A 15937-nucleotide genomic window follows, 5' to 3' on the forward strand; every position below is an offset into this window, starting at 1 on the left:
GGAGAAGAATGAAGAAAATTCAACATATTTCCCAGAGCTGGAATAGGAAATAGCAAAAGAGATAAAGAGGCTTCTTCTGGAATAGCAGACAGAGAACATTGTGGAATCATTGCACAGGCCACACTACATTTGCAGCAGTTGCAGTTCTAACTAAAACCAAGTGTATGATTCAACTATACAATATAATGGACATTTTGTTAGAAATGATTTCTATAGCCTTATAATTGCAGCATACCTGCACTTAGTACTAAAATATTGGTCTGTTATCTAAAAAGAAGTAATTGTATGTGACTTACCTCCTGTCAAATTAAGCCAATGCTTTCCTAGATTGTTGGTTTCCTTATGGCGTTCTCAATGTGACCTCTGCCTACCATAGGTAAAACAGCAACTCCTATTTCAGACAGCATGGGAAATTTTTTTCTTGCCTAGCAGTACTGAGAATAACTGTCCTCCTGTCATAGTGTGATAGGTATCCAGGAGGATGCAGGTAGGAGGCTGGAGTACAAAGGGTCCTGTCACTTCACTCACTGCAAAAAGAACATACAGCACAGCATTAAAATTGTTCTTTGCTCAGATTCTGTTGAATGTTAAATAACACTGATTGTCTTTTATGGCATTAATTTAGTTGAATTTGATCCCATGCTTTATTTCAGTACACAGTGTCCCATGGGCCTGAGTTTCACAGTTGAACATGTCTCTTGTGAAAAAGTTCCTCTTGCCCCCAGATTTTGCACTTCGAGAAACAGTGGCAAATAGCTCTCTGTCCTCTTTCCCCAAGCCCCTGGTGGTTTACATACTACCTCAACTGTCCCTTTGCAGTCCTCTTTTTACTTTACTCACAGGTAAACCTAGTCTACTTTTTATTTTCCTTGCTGCTCTTCTCTATATCCTTCTTGGTTTTTGTGGATACAAAAATGCTGTTAGCAAGGAATTTTCCTGCTTCTTTCTAAGCCGTGGGATACTTTTCTCTCTCACAGAAGATAGTAGTAGAGTTCTATAAACTATGAACACCTGCAACCTTGCAGAGCTTTGTTTATGGTACAGTAGAAAAATATTTTGATAATGGGTGTTTAGGATTTCTAGCCAATCAACCCAGTGGGTGGCTGATCCTTTGTCTAATTAGACTATGAAGAAAAAGTCTATAAAAGAGTTTGTAAAATAATTAAATAAATCAACCTTGCTGCACAATTCCTGCCTGCTGGATCTTCTCTCCTCTCCTCCCTACAGCTGCGGGATACAGTAATAGGTTTTAATCTCATTTTGAAAGGAGAGAACAAGCACTGCATACTGCTCAAGTTGCAGGTATACCAGAAATGTTCACAATAATGTAATTACACTTTTTGTTTTACCTTCTATGGCTTTTCTAAACAGATTTTAAAGTTGTACGTTCATTTTTGAACCTCCTTGAGGACTGAACAGTAGTTTCTGTAGAATTATCTATAAAAAATCCTAATTAATTTTTAGCCCAAATACGTATGCGGAGCTGTGGAGTTAGGGTTGCCTCTCTCTGTATGCATCTTTCTGCACTAGCCAACACTGAATTGGTGGATTTGCCAACTACACTGAAGTGAGGTGCTCCTTCTTCTTCTTTTCTACTTCTTCTTCACTTTTTCTTCATTTCTGTTCCCCACTTGCTTTCTTCTTCCACTAACAAATTTTCTAAGAAATCACGTATTCTGGAGAAGCACATTGAATAGCAGAAACAACAGTCCTTTACTATGAATCCTGATCATTTCATCACACCTTTAATTTATTTATGCATTTTTATTTTTCTCCCCATTGTTAACTAGTTATTTACCCATCTTAAGATCATATGTTGCAATCCTCTTTTAATCCATGACAACTCAGTAGCTTTGACATTCTTTGGATGAGGACCTTGGAAAAATGGAGAACTGCAAACCATTGTTTGCTCCTCCAAGGAGTGTCAAGGTTTGTGAAGCAAAATTTCTTGTACAGAAACACTCATTGTTTTAAGTATTCTTGTTAGAAGTATCCCTGCCACCTACCAATTCTATTATTTCTATTCCTTGAAGTTTGCTCACTGTTAATTAGCATTGTTATACTCTACAAGCTTGTAATCATGTCCAGTGTTAAAACTGCACTGCTGTGTGACAGTCACATTAAAATCAAGGCTGGTTGTCACATGAAAAAAGCCAAGGTGTTTTTTCAGTGCTAGAGATGCCCTTTATACCCTTAAAAAAGGACCAGTACAATTCCGGGTGCACTTGCCTCAAGATCCCACACGTTTTTACAATATTTTGCTAGACATCTTCACTGCCCAAGTACTCTGATGTCACCATGTTTCAGTTATATTCATGCTTTGTATTCTGTGCTTTAGGTTTGTGATGTTGACCTTCACCACCACCAGAACTTGTGACTCCAGCAGCAGGGCTGGGTCAGTGCCTAAACACAATGCTAAAAGGAATGCACTTTAAAGCTTCCTGCTTATGAAATGTGATTTATCTCTAGGAATTTTCTAAGAGCTGCATTTTGCTTGTAGAGTACCGTAAAATGTGTTACACAAATTGACTGTATATTGCATATATTGCATCCATATATATATGTATGTGCAAAATTACATGGTCTTTCCAAACACATTTTCTGTCTGTGTCATTTTCTCCCTGTAGGAGACTTTACCTAGCAGCATTCTGCCTGTGAACAGCAAGTGGACAGCACTAGGTCACTTGTATATGTTGAAAGAGAAACCTCTTTTTTTTTTTTTCTTTCTTTCATTATTATTAATAGTTTATTTGTGTTATTGTTCTTCTGTCACTAGTGTCTTACAAAGGGATATTTTTGTCTTTTCTCTCCTGGTCCACACTCTCTCCGTTGCCATGAGACAGAGATAAGGTGTCATCTTGAACGTACTGCTATGTAGTCAAGACAAAGGGTAATGAAATTACCTGCCTGAGGTATCATCACAGAATCAGAGAATGGTTTGGGTTGAAAGGGACCTTAAATATCATCTCATTCCAACCCCTCTGACATGAGCAGGGACATCTTCGGCATGGGCAGGACTCCATCCAGCCTGGCCTTGAACACTTTCAGGGATGGAGCATCCACAGCCTCTCTGGACAAACTGTTCCAGTGCCTCACCACTCAAAGTAAAGAATTTCTTCCTAATATCCAACCTGAACCTATTCTCTCTCAGTTTAAATCTCTTCACCCTTGTCCTATCACTACATGCCTTTGTAGAAAGTCCATCTCCAGCTTTCTTGTAGGTCTACTTTAGATACTGGAAGGTGCTAAAAGATCATCCTGGAGCTTTCACTTCTCCATGACAAGCAATCACAGCTCTCTCAGCCTGTCTTCATAGGAGAAGTTCTCCAGCCCTCTGAACATCTTTGTGGCCATCCTCTGGACCTGCTCTAACAGGTCCATGTTCTTCCTGTGCTGGGCACCCCAGAGCTGGACTCAGCACTGTAGGTGGGATCTTACCAGAGCAGAACAGAAGGGTAGAATCACCTTCTGTCGACCTGCTGGCCACGCAGCTTTTGATGCAGCCCTACAATATGGTTGGCTTTCTGGGCTGCATATCCAGCCTCTCATCCATCAGCACCCCCTATTCCTTCTCATCAGGACTGAAGTGATCTGTTCATCACCCAGCTTGTATTGATACTGATGCAGCACCTTACACTTGGTTTTGTTGAACGTCATGAGGTTCACGTGAGTCCACTTCTCGAGCTTCTCCAGGTGCCTCTGGGTGGCATTCCATCCTCCAGGAGTGTCAGCTGCACCACTCAGCTTGTTGTGTCATGGGAAGTGCCTATGGCTTCTAAAATTTAGTGGAGTTCTGATCAAGTTCCTTTGCTTTCACTTTCTTCCAGCTAAATCCATGCTGTGCTGAACTGCTGTCTAACCGAGTCGCCTCTAGAAGGTGGCTGTTCACCCAAGGGTTTTAGAGGAGTTTTTTGGTTTGGTTTTTTTTTTTCCTGGAGCTGGAAGAGGTGACTAATGCTGCCAGACACTCACTGCTTTGGAAAGATATCTCAGAATGTTTCTTCCCTCTTCCAAAGCCTGGGGCTTTTGGCTGAAATAAAACACTGTCAAGTGGAGGAGAGAGTATATTGGTGCAGACCGCTCCTAGTAAGTATCAGATGCTTCACAAAAATAATTCCTAAGCTTACCACCTAGTTGTGTTGATGGCATCCAGACTGAGGTATAGAAATATGTGATGAAATGGATGGGCTCATCCACTCAGTCCAACCCTGACATCTAGTGTATACAAAAGGGAAATTTTCCACAAATAAAATCTGTGTTATTTGGAGGAGGACCAGCTTTGCAGTGCACTCAGCTTTCTTCTGTATTTATTATTTCTGAGATTAACTCTTGCTCCCAGCACAGAAATAAGTCTGTCCCTCTTAGCAAATTTTACTATCAGAAGCTTATGGTGCTGTTTAAACTTGTTATCAATAAGTCATTGCAACTATCAACACTTGAAAGTTTAATCTTTTTTTTCTTTAGTCCATTCTTGAACCGAGTCTTTGCTGTAATCACTGGGTTGCTTTGCTATGGAAAAAAAGTTTGGTGCTTTGTTATTTGAAGAGTTCTTCCTTTATTTTTTTAGGAAAGGGCTAAAGCCTGAATTAAAATCTGAATGTTAAAATCCACAGTGAATGAGGCATAGAGGGACTCTTGAGTATTCACTCCTTATATTTTGGGTATTTCCTGGGAACTTCTCATTGCTCCGTTGCTCTGGCACCCTACTGTCATGGTTTTAAAACTAACTTATATTTACTGTGAACTTTTTGTGAATTTTTAACTTCATATGACATCACTCGCTTTACCACTAACTTTTTTCTTTATCCCTCACAGACCTGCTGAGCATCACTGGGCAGCTCCCTTAGTATGGATCCTGGGCTACAGTCACAGAATCACTAAGGCTGGATTGTGGCTCTGGAGTTTGCATGTTCATATATGGTCCAATGAAGCAGGTTATAAAGCTCTGTGTCCAGTTGGGTTGTGAAAATCTCCAAGGATGGACACTCTACAACCTCTCTCATGTAGGACCAAAAACCAATATCATGGAGTAGAAACTGGCTTTAAATATTCACTCTTTCTATTTATAGATCTATATTACCAAAATTTTGGTATTTCTGTGCAAATGCACCACCTCACTTTTTTGGTGGGAGGATGTAAGGAACAGAAAAATATCTGTTTAGGAACTTACCTAAATACAAGTGAGAGCCAGAATTTTTAATGTGCTTCACTGACTTGAATTTTTGATTTTTGCTTGTAGATGCTATTGCTGGGCAGTCTTTCTGCATACAAGAATACTGTAAGTCTGTGTCTAAAAAGTGTAATCTCAAAAGGTGGGAATTGCATATAACATACAGGAAGAGAATCTGTTATAATATCTAAACATATAAATTAATTTTGGTGGTCAAAGCATTATATAATTATCAATTTATTAACCAGTAAGACAAAATTTCAAACAGACAAAAATTCAATGTAAGTTTTGCTAAACTCGATGCATGCAAATTCTGGTTTACCTGTGAATATAGTGTGAGTTTACAAACATCATAAATACTGCTTTGAATTTGTTTCACATAACCTATGAACCTAATATTTGGCCCTACAAAAATGCTCTTCACAACCCCTTAAGATGGGTGATGGGCTTTCTGTAATCCTTAGTTGAAAGTTGTTAAAGCGTAAGGCCATTAAATCCCTTAGTCCCAACTTTATTATAAATGGAGACCTGTATCTTAGATTCTAGGTAGAGGTTAATTGGTAATTTGCTTCAAAACTACTAGCCGCTAACAATATCCTGACTGCAATCAGTCTTTCATTCACTGATTGAAGCACTTTGTTCCTGTCTGAAGGCTTGAAGTGGTTGTTCAATGTTCAATTTGAGCGTACCATTTTTGAACAGAGGCTTGTTTGGCCACCCCCTCAGGGGATGGTGATCCTGCCAAAACTGGTTTGATGACTTTAAAAGGTCCTCTTAAAATTAGTAATTGTTGGTGGATAGTTTTCTCTGCTTCTTGGAAAGTAGTATTAACCATGAATAAGCCCTTTTCCCAGGTAGAATATTGTTTTTCTGCATCTTTAGAACTGCATGAATAAAATCCTATGGGTCTGGTTAAGACTATTAGGTCCTTCCTGCCATAAGTGTATGTACAGTCCAGAGCTTGCAAATCCCCACTCAATTTGTACTGGATCAGTAAGGTGTATAGGGGCTAGTGATTGGTATGTATTGGCTTCAAAAATTAGGAGTTGTAGGGCCTCATCATGGAGAGGGGTCCAATCCCACTTTACCTTTTTCCATAGCAAATCATATGAGGGCCTTGCAATTATTGAAAAATCAGGAATGTGTTTCCTCCAAAAAATCAGCAGGCCTAACACATGCTGCAGGTCTTTCTTAGTCTCTGGCATTTTAATTTGGTCTAGGTGGGTGAGGATATCAGGGGGAATACAGACAATTCCTCCTTTCCACCGTATTCCCAGGAATTTTACTTCTTGTGAAGGGGGTTGTACTTTTTCAGGAGGAATATCTAAGTCCAGGGACTCTAGATGCTTAATAATGTCTGTTTGCGTTGATTGTACAGGTGCAATTTCATCTTCTGCTACCTAAATGTCATCATTGTATTGGTATACTTTTACTCCCGATGGAGGAGGAATGAGTCACAATTCTTGTGCCAGTGCACGATGTGCTAGAGTGGGTGAGTGTTTAGATCCTTGTGGGAGGCGGGTGAAGGTGTATTGCTGGCCCTCCTACATGAAAGCAAAATGGTCCTGATCCTGTTCCTGCAGGGAAACCGTAAAAAACATATCCTTGACATCAATAGTGGCCATAATTTGATGAGCCTGTTCTTGTATAGTAGCTATCAGCTAAGAAATATTTGGGACTGCTGTGGTGAGAAGCTCCAAATTTGAGTTAAGACTTTAATAGTCCACCATCAGTCTCCAATTGCCATTTGGCTTGTGAACTGGTCAGACAGGAGGATTGTAAGGAGAATGTGTTGCAATCATTATGCTTCTTTCTTTCAAATCTCCCATACCTGGGGTGATTCCGTCACTGGCTCCCAAAGGTAAGGGATAAGGTTTGACATTGGTTACTAGGGAGGGGGGAAGAGCAGGGGCAGAATGTAATAAACACAGATGGTGGGTTTCCTTTCCAAAAGCCCTTATTTTTCCATCTTCATCAGTCCAAGACCTTCCCTTTAGGAGGTCTAGCCCCAGTAAATCTGTAGGAAATTTACCCAAAACCATCAGGGTTTCATCTGCTTTCTCCTCTCTTGGCATCTTACCTTTGCTGTTGCCTGGGGTTGTGTGTGTCCAAAATTATCTACAACAAACATACCATTACATGAGGGAGTGATTTCACATGAAGAGGCGTCTTCAATTTTAAGGGTGGACACTTGAGCACCAGTATCTACTAGAAAAGTTACAGGGATTTTGTGGGGACCAATAGGACAGGTTACTAAGAAGTCTTCTCTGGAGTTTTTGGTAAGCCGTCTGTTGTAAATCCACCCTTTGTCCCCTAGCCTACCTACTGGGGATGAAGATAGGAGTTTCCTGTCACGTCCCCTTTCTGTGACCCCTTGAGGGAAGGGGCTGTAGCAGGGATGTCGGCGTTTTCATCGACAAATGGGACAGGGAGCCTGGACAGATGCTTCAGGAGCCTTTTTATTACTTTATTCCATTATCAGTCTCACATACAGAGTTGAGACAGAGACAGTACAAAGCTCACGCCATCACAGGCATCCAGAGACTTCCTGGTTACAGGGCATTCTTAAAAGCTTCTTAGCCAATTAGCAAGCTTCTAAAAATTACAGACAACTGTTTTAACCAATCCTCAGTAGTGCACATACATCTGTTGTATACAACACTTGCTTGTTATGCCTTTATATAACAATGCACAATATTCCCTTATTAAGCTTAAACTTACCTATCTTGCTAAGCATATTTTTTGCAACTTCAAAACCTATCTCAGCCAAACCTAGAAACTCTAACCATTGTTTTAATGTCCTTGCTTGCTATATAATTGTATCCTCTTTTATCTTCAAATTTTTGCAGCTAAAGCTGATTCCTTTTTGCTTTATTTCTGAAACCTGCTTTTTTCTCACACCTAAGAGCTTTTTCACCTTATGTTTCCCCACACAGGGATAGATTTTAATGATCCGTCCTTTGCTGGCCATTCTTGAATTAATATTTCTAATTTATTAGTGGGTTGGCCATCCATTAGGGTTTTTGGGATCCCTTTTTGTAAGCCCACATTCCATAGGGTACTTCTTTTTCCCTTGTGTTCTTCCCCTGTGTTAGCTTGTCCTCCTTGCCCAGGAGAGGACATTATCTTTCGGAGTCTTACTGGAGGCAGTTGTTTTGCACTTTATGTGCTGAATTTATTTAAAATCAGTTATACTTGAAGGTATTGGGCCATATTTTCTTCCATAATGAATTAATTCTTTTTCCACCTAGCCCCAGGTCCAAATATTCTTTTTTCTCAGTTATGGTTGGGAGTAATAGCTGCCTCCAAGGTGGCTACAGCTTTTTGTCCTTTCATGAGGCTTTCTATTTGTCCTTTTAGCTGGATGCCTATGGCTTTCATAGCTTCAGGGCAGCATCTGATGAAACATAATCATTATTTCAGGGTCTACAGTCGTCATCATAGGAGATTCATATCATGGTGTTAACTCCCTATCATGCATCATTTGTAAACAAGCAGCTTTTTCACACTTTCTACAATCTGATTTATGTTTCTCACTATAGCCAGAGGATCTCCTCTCTCCAGGGGGTTGAGTCCACCAGCCCAAAAAGCTGCTCTTTGGGTAAGAGATCAGGGTCGTCCTCTGCCCCCCAGAACCCTTCTGTGTCTTTTTCTGATAACAGAATTTGGTCACCCCCAGTAAGAGAGACTCTCCAAACAGTCTCAGATTCTTTAGGGGTTTGGCTATATTCCTTTTTTAATTTAACCAATTCACTGGCCATATATGGAATTTCTTTCATGGTTATGTAAGGTGTGTCATCATCTGAGCCCTCATATATGTATTCTGTTTTAATTAAGGGACAAAGCAAGACTGGCAGCTTCTCTGATTGATTATGCAAAGATTTTAAGTCAGAGAGGGGATATGTTTCTTTAGATAGCTCCAGATCTAACTCCTTTTTTTTGCTTTGTTTGCTAATCTCGCATGCAGCTCCTTTCGGAGCACATGGGTGGTGGCCCTCTGATTTCTTATGTCTTCCTGGAGGAGGTAGGTGTTAGCCTTTTCTTCCTCAGCTGCAGTTGCAACGCTTTAACCAAATCTTGTAACGGAGAAATAATTTCCATATCAGCTTTTTGTTCGTGCTCTTTGTGTTCAACTGCAGCTAACACAACCGCACCTAAGACAGAACAAACAATAGGTTTTCCTTTACCTTTTCTGACTTTCACCCCTGCACGAAGGGTAGAGATTAGATAAACAATTGCTTGGATATTACACCAGTAATTTTGTGCCCACACCGTTCCTGGAGGTGACTGTTTGCCACCACATTCATCCAACAAATTGACCAGAGTTTGTGCATTATGTTTCATGTTACCACAAAAATGTGGTAGATTTTTCTGGAGGGTACCTTGTGTAATTTCTAAATTAACCCCTCACCTCCAGAAAAATATTTTACAAAGTTACATCATGAGGGTGAAGTGATTGTTTCCAATTACAAATGACAGCTGATTTTCAAATTTCATTCCTTCACCCTAGAAAGGCACCTTGTATACATTTCATGAAAAACACACACACTGAGGGGATCTTTCCTGAGGGGCACCTTGTTTAAAATATTTTCCAATGTCCCACTCCTTATGCCTCAGGAGCATCTTATTTTAAACACTTAACCATAGTAATATGCCTCAGTTTTGAGGGGTGCCTTGCATTAATTTCATCAAAAAGCAAACAGCTACAATGTGCACTTTACTTACCAAAAAAAAAAAAAAAAAAAGGAAAAAAGAGAAAAGTCATAAGGGTATCTTGCTTTGTTTCTCTAAAACAAAATGATCGATCATAAGAATTAGCAATTTATTGATTTTTTGGAATCAGCACTCCAGTTTTAAGGGATTAATATCCCGTGATTAAATGTTGCAATCCACTTAATTATGGAGGATCATTCATCTCTGTGAATTGCAGAGAGAACAAAAAATTTCACTTTATTAACTGTAAAAGAGGCAAAGAGAGAGAAAGGGGAAAGTAGAGAAAAGTTGGAAAAAGGCTAAGATTACTTTACAAGCATAGGATAGTTTACCAACCACACTTGCTACCTTTTCACTGAGGGGGCTGGGGGCAAAGGAGTTTTGCCTTTTTTTTGTCTGCTACTTGGAATAGCTTGTCTGCTTTTCCAGTCTTGAGCGTTAGCAGCTTAGCTGGAATGCAGTCACTTACCTTCTGAAATGTAGGTGCAGCATGTGGTCCCTGCAGCTGACTTAGGTCCACTCTTGTTGCTCACACCAGAGCATGCAGGAGCAGAGGAGGGTTTCCACAGGTCACATGCATGTCACAGTAGGTTGCTATTTTCCCCAGGCTGGAGGCATCCAAGGCTTGGTGGCATGTCAGCTTTTGGAGGCTTTAGGTTGTTTACGCAGCTGTGAAAAACTTGGCAGGCAGCAGTGGCGGGGGGAGAAGGTGAAGGCCTGGGTTTCTGTCATTCTCTTCCTCCTCCCCAGTTTTGCACAGGTTTTGCCTTCCTTTTTTATGGACGTCAAGGCAAGCTGCTCTTAGTATTAAGATGTTCAAAGAGATTACAAGAATGACAAAGCAGTTTTGGAGGCATTATTTTTGTATCAGGGCCTTACAACTGCTTGCAAGGAACACTACAAAACCTCCTATTTACTTAATTGATGGGGACAAGTGAGAAAAGCACTCCATTGTGACTGGCGCAGAGGCCCCTTGTATCCTTGGCATCGACTACCTGAGGAGAGGGTACTTCAAGGATTCAAAAGGGTATTGATGGCCTTTTGGTGTAGCTACTGTGAATGCAGAGAAGATCAAGGAGTTATCCACAATGCCTGACCTGCTATAAGATCCCTTCATTGTTGGATTGCTGCAAGTTAAAGACCAGCAAGTGTCAATTGCTATCAGGACAGTGCACCAGCAGCAATATAGCGCCAACAGAAACTCTGTAACTCCCATCCATGGACTAATTTGTCTACTGGAGAGCCAAGGAGTGATCAGCAGTATACAGTCACCCTTTAACATATGGCCAGTGCTGAAGTCTAATGGGAAATGGAGGCTGATGGTAGACTATTGTAGCCTGAGTGAAGTTACACCACCTGAGTGCTGCCGTACTGGACATATTGGAACTTCAATATGAGCTGGAGTCAAAGGCAGCCAAGTGGTATGCCACAGTTGATATTGCTAAAGCATTTTTCTCAATCTCTCTGACAGCAGAGTGCGGACCACAGTTTGCTTTCACTTGGAGGGGTGGCCAGTATACCTGGAATCAACTGCCCCAGGGGTAGAAACACAACCCAGTTATTTTCCATGGACTGATCCAGACTGCACTGGAGCAGGGCTGAGCTCCAGAACACCTGCAATGTCTTGATGATATCACTTTGTGGGGCAGTACAGCAGAAGTTTTTGAAAAAGGAAAGAAAATAATCCAAATCCTTCTGAAAGCTGGTCTTGCCATAAAACAAAGTAAAGTAAAGGAAACTGCACAGCAGATCCAGTTCTTGGGAATAAAATGGCAGGATGGACGCTGTCGTGTGCCTCTGGATGTGGTTAACAATGTAGCAACAATGTCTCCACCAGCTAACAAGGAGGAAATACAAGCTTTTCTAGGCGTTGTGAGGTTATGGAGAATGCACTTTTCAGGTTATAGCCAGCTTGTTAGCCCCCTCTATCAAGTGACCTGGAAGAAGAGCCAATTCAAGTGGGTCCTCAAGCATCAACAGGCCTTTGAGCAGATCAGACAGGAAGAAGCTTGTGTGGTAGCTCTTGGGCCTGTTTGGACAGGACCAGCCATGCAAAATGTACTCTACACTGCAGCTGGGAAGCATGGTCTCACCTGGAGCCTCTGGCAAAGAACATCAGGTCACCTGTAGCCTCTGGCAACGAACATCAGGAGAAACCCAAGGTCAAAGTTTTAGAGCCAAGGTTATAGAGGATCAGAAGCTCACTGTACTCCAACTGAAAAAGAGATATTAGCAGCCTCTGAGGAGGTTTGAGCCACCTCAGAAATTTTTGGAACAGAAACATGTCTCCTTTTGGCACTGTGATTGCCTGTGCTATGATGGATGTTCAAAGGAAATATCCCTTTAATATATCATGCAACCAGCACTACATGGAGTCAGTGGGTAGCAGTGATTGCACAATGAGCCTGAATGGGAAAAGCCAGTTTCCCAGGAATACTGGAAGAGATTATGGACTGGCCAGAAGACAGAGATTTTTGAGCATTGCCTGAGTGGTGACTTGTGCCCAAGAAGCATCACATATAACAAGCTACCAGAAAATGAAAGAGGCTATGTTCTATTTGCTGATGGATCCTGCTGTGTGTTAGGAAACCATCAGAGGTAGAAAGCTGCTGTCTGGAGTCCCACACAGTGAGTCATTGATGCTGCTGAAGGGGAAGGTGAGTCGAGCCAATTTGCAGAAGTGAAAGCCATCCTACTAGCCCTTGAGATCAGTGAACGAGAAAAGTGGCCTGTACTCTATCTCTTTACTGACTCCTGGATGGTGCCTCATACCCTATGGGGGTAGCTGCAGCAGTGGAAGAAGACCAATTGACGATGAAGGGGTAAACCCATCTGGGCTGCTGCATTGTGGCAGGACATTGCTGCATGGGTAGAAAACATGACTCTGAAAGAATGTCAAGTAGACACATGCCCAAAAGTCATGCCACTGAAGAACATCAAAATAATGAATGAGTAGATAAGGCTTCCAAAATTGGAATAGCTCAGCTGGATCTAGACTGGGAGAGAAAGAGTGAGCTATTTATTGCCCAATGGGCCTGCGAAACATCAGGATATCTAGGAAGGGATGCAATATGTAGGTGGGCTTGTGATTGAGGGGTGGACCTAACCATGGAGGCTATCACATAGGTTATTCATGAATGTGAAATATATGCTGCAATCAAGCAAGCCATGCGAGTAAAATCTCCTTGGAATTGAGGGTGGTAGCTGGGCTTCCAGTATGGTGAAGCCTGGCAAATTGACTACATTGGACCACTGGCATGAACATGCCAAGGCAAGAGCTCTGTACTCACCATTGTAGAGGCCACAACTGGCTGGCTAGAAACATACCCTGTTAACCATGCCACTGCTCGAAACACTATCTTAGGCCTTGAGAGACCCATTTTGTGGTGACATGGTACCCCAGAGACAATCAAACCAGACAATGGGACTCATTTTTAAAATAAGCTTGTAAACTCTTGAGCGATGAAACACGCCACTGAGAGGATATATCACATCCTTTATCGCCCACAAGCCTCTGGAAAGATCGAGAGTTATAGTGGACTACTGAAGACAATGTTAATGGTGTTAAGGTAACAGGGCATGGAAGTATTGGGATGCAAATTTAGCAGAAGCCTAAGCTGGTTAACAAGAGCAGGTCTGCTAACCACCTGGTCCTGCCCAAATAAAACCCCTCCACAAGGGAGGAGATAAGGTCCCCTCACTACATGTAAAGAAGTGGCTGAGGAAGTCAGTATGGATTTCTCTTTCTGTGGGACCAAATTCATGGGATTGTCTTTGCCCAAGGACCAGGGTGTATTTGTTGGGTGGTGTGGAAGAATGGGGAGACCTGGTGTATGACTCAAGGAAATTTAACCTTGGTGGGAAAATAATCTGTGGTGTAAATTGTATGTTGCAGGAAGTAAAGTAGCAGGAATGACTAGAACTGATGAAGAATGAATTTTGTGAGGGGCAAGGAGGATGCAAGGATGACTCAAGCTGGGCTGGTGTTGGTGCCCAATGATCAAGTATGCCAATTCTCCTGTCTTGACCACCCATGCTGATGGAATCCAAGTCATGGATCTGGAGGGATGGAGGAAGCCCGTGAAAAGGGAAAGTAAAATCAGTCTGTGAAACGACGGGGGATAGTAGTTAATGAAAGTGTATATTGGGTATAGAGATGGTTTAAGGATGTAGTTTAAGTTGTATGTGTGGGTAAGAAGGGATTCCAGTAATGAGAAATAGAATGGAACAGTTGGAAGATATATAAATTATGTGGGATCTGAGTAGGACATAAATGGTATGGAGTAAGGGGTATTGGGGGTGACAGAGATAGAGTTCATTTTCCCTTAGCAGCCCTCACAGTGCTGTGCTTTGTGCATTGGTAGCTGGAAAGGCACTGGTAACACATCAGTGTTTTTGCTACTGCTGAGCAGCACTGGCACAGCATCAGCACTGTCTCTTTAACATTCTCTCCCATGCCTCTGATCAAGGGGCTGGGAGTGGGCAAGATCCTGGGAGGGGACACAACTAGGCCAGAATGGCTGACCCAAATAAACCAAAGGGATATTCCATACCACATGACATCAGCTCAGATATAAAAGCTAAGGGAGAGAGGAGGAATGGGGGACATTCATTTATTTTACCATGTTTGCCTTCTGGAGTGACTGCTCCAGAAGCATGTGCTGAAATCCTGCTTTCTGGCACGTGGCTGAATATTGCTCACTGATGAGAAGTTGTGGCATTTAAGTAAAACCTTATAAAATGAAGGCCTTGTTGCCTTTGTAAAATTATAGCTCAGGCCTGCTTCTTTTCAGTAGAAGGACTGTGAGAAAAGTCTGTGAGGAGAAAAAGAATTAGTTTTTACCCATGAGAACGTAGTATCAAGAGAAGCAAGAAAACTAAACAGTAGAAGGAGAAAACCAGCAACATATCTGCACCTGTTATTTTTCTGAATGCTTGAATGCTTATGCTATAGGTAGCCAGTGGTAGTATATTGAAGTTAATAATAGCCAATGAGTCTATTGTAGTAGTTTAGCAGCCAATGAATCTGTAACACGAATGATAACATACAAAAGGTGTATAAAAGAGGCTGCTTTGTTTAAGAAACGGCTTTTTGGCCCTTGAAAGAGGTCGTGACCGCCCCAACAGCGACATCTGGTGCCCTCTGTAAGGAACTGCAAGATAATTGACCGCCGGGAGAGAGCGGAGGGGGCAGAGCCCTGTAGCCAGAGGAGCACCCGGGAGAGGTGCCAAAAGTCGTGGGATGACAAAATATTAAAGGTAGGTTACAGGGGACCATGGGAAATCACATATCCTAAGAAGAGAAGGCTATAGTAAATATGGATGCTTATGCTAAAAAAAGCGTGATATTAAGTATAACAAACCTTCTTTAAAAAGTTTATTGCTGTGGTGTAAGAGCCACGGATTTGAAGCCACTTGTTCGGGTGCTTTTAAGGTGATAACCTGGGAAAAAGCTGGGCTGCGAATTCTTGATTTCACTTCCCAGGGTGATGAGACTGGTAAATCTTTGCTGCCTACCTGAAGGGTGGTGCTGGAGACCTTAAAAGTGGTGAAAAAGGAGCTGGACTTAGAACTGCAAACCTCTGTGGATGCGGGGGGTGAGGGCGCAGGCGGGTAAAACTGGTGAAGAGCCGCATGACGGAGCGCCAACCGAGCCTGCTTGTGAGCCTTGTGTTGAACCACCTGGCTGTGTGCCACCTACAGGCCCTAGGACAGACTGCCCTACGTCCCCCATTCCCGTGAAACCACTTTATCCACACTTGCCTGCAGGTGAGTGGAGCAATTAGAACAACCCTTGGTACCGTCTTTGGAATCCTCCGGTACTCTCTTTGAGACGGGGTGGCGCCAGTGGCGGCTGCAGTGGCTCCGTCTGAGGCCCCGGCAGAGCGCCCAGGAACAGCAGCAAGCTTCTTTCCCCCCCTTCTTCCCCCGCTGCTGCGTTTTCGCTGTGTATCACCGAGCTGAAGAGGGCAGCGAGGGGCGGGCAGGCGAGCCCTGGCATCCTCCCCACGCTCTGCTCGGAGGACCCAGACACCTGCTCGGAGGACCCAGACA

At 42.3% G+C, this 15937-nt stretch overlaps 2 long non-coding RNA genes across 3 annotated transcripts in view; one reads left to right on the forward strand and one right to left on the reverse strand.

The window, feature by feature from the left end:
- Window positions 1-6267: 6267 nt before the first annotated feature.
- LOC121671980 lies at window positions 6268-10717 on the reverse strand. The gene is made up of 2 exons (XR_006018696.1): window positions 10353-10717; window positions 6268-9324 (listed from the first exon to the last, which is right to left on the reverse strand). It is a non-coding gene; the product is annotated as an uncharacterized LOC121671980 (long non-coding RNA).
- A 2635-nt stretch (window positions 10718-13352) lies between these two features.
- Window positions 13353-15937, forward strand: part of LOC121671978 — a 31764-nt gene continuing 29179 nt past the window's right edge. Inside the window, exons 1-2 of one of the 2 annotated variants that reach the window (XR_006018694.1) lie at window positions 13353-15142; window positions 15369-15652. This is a non-coding gene — a long non-coding RNA (uncharacterized LOC121671978). The remainder of the gene's footprint in view (window positions 15143-15368; window positions 15653-15937) is intronic. The other variant, XR_006018693.1, reaches the window with a different exon arrangement.

Source organism: Corvus kubaryi, unplaced genomic scaffold (genome assembly GCF_017639235.1).
Source record: "Corvus kubaryi isolate FWS band 111438036 unplaced genomic scaffold, C.kubaryi_AGA036_p1.0 37398, whole genome shotgun sequence".
NCBI classification, from domain to species: Eukaryota; Metazoa; Chordata; class Aves; order Passeriformes; family Corvidae; genus Corvus; species Corvus kubaryi.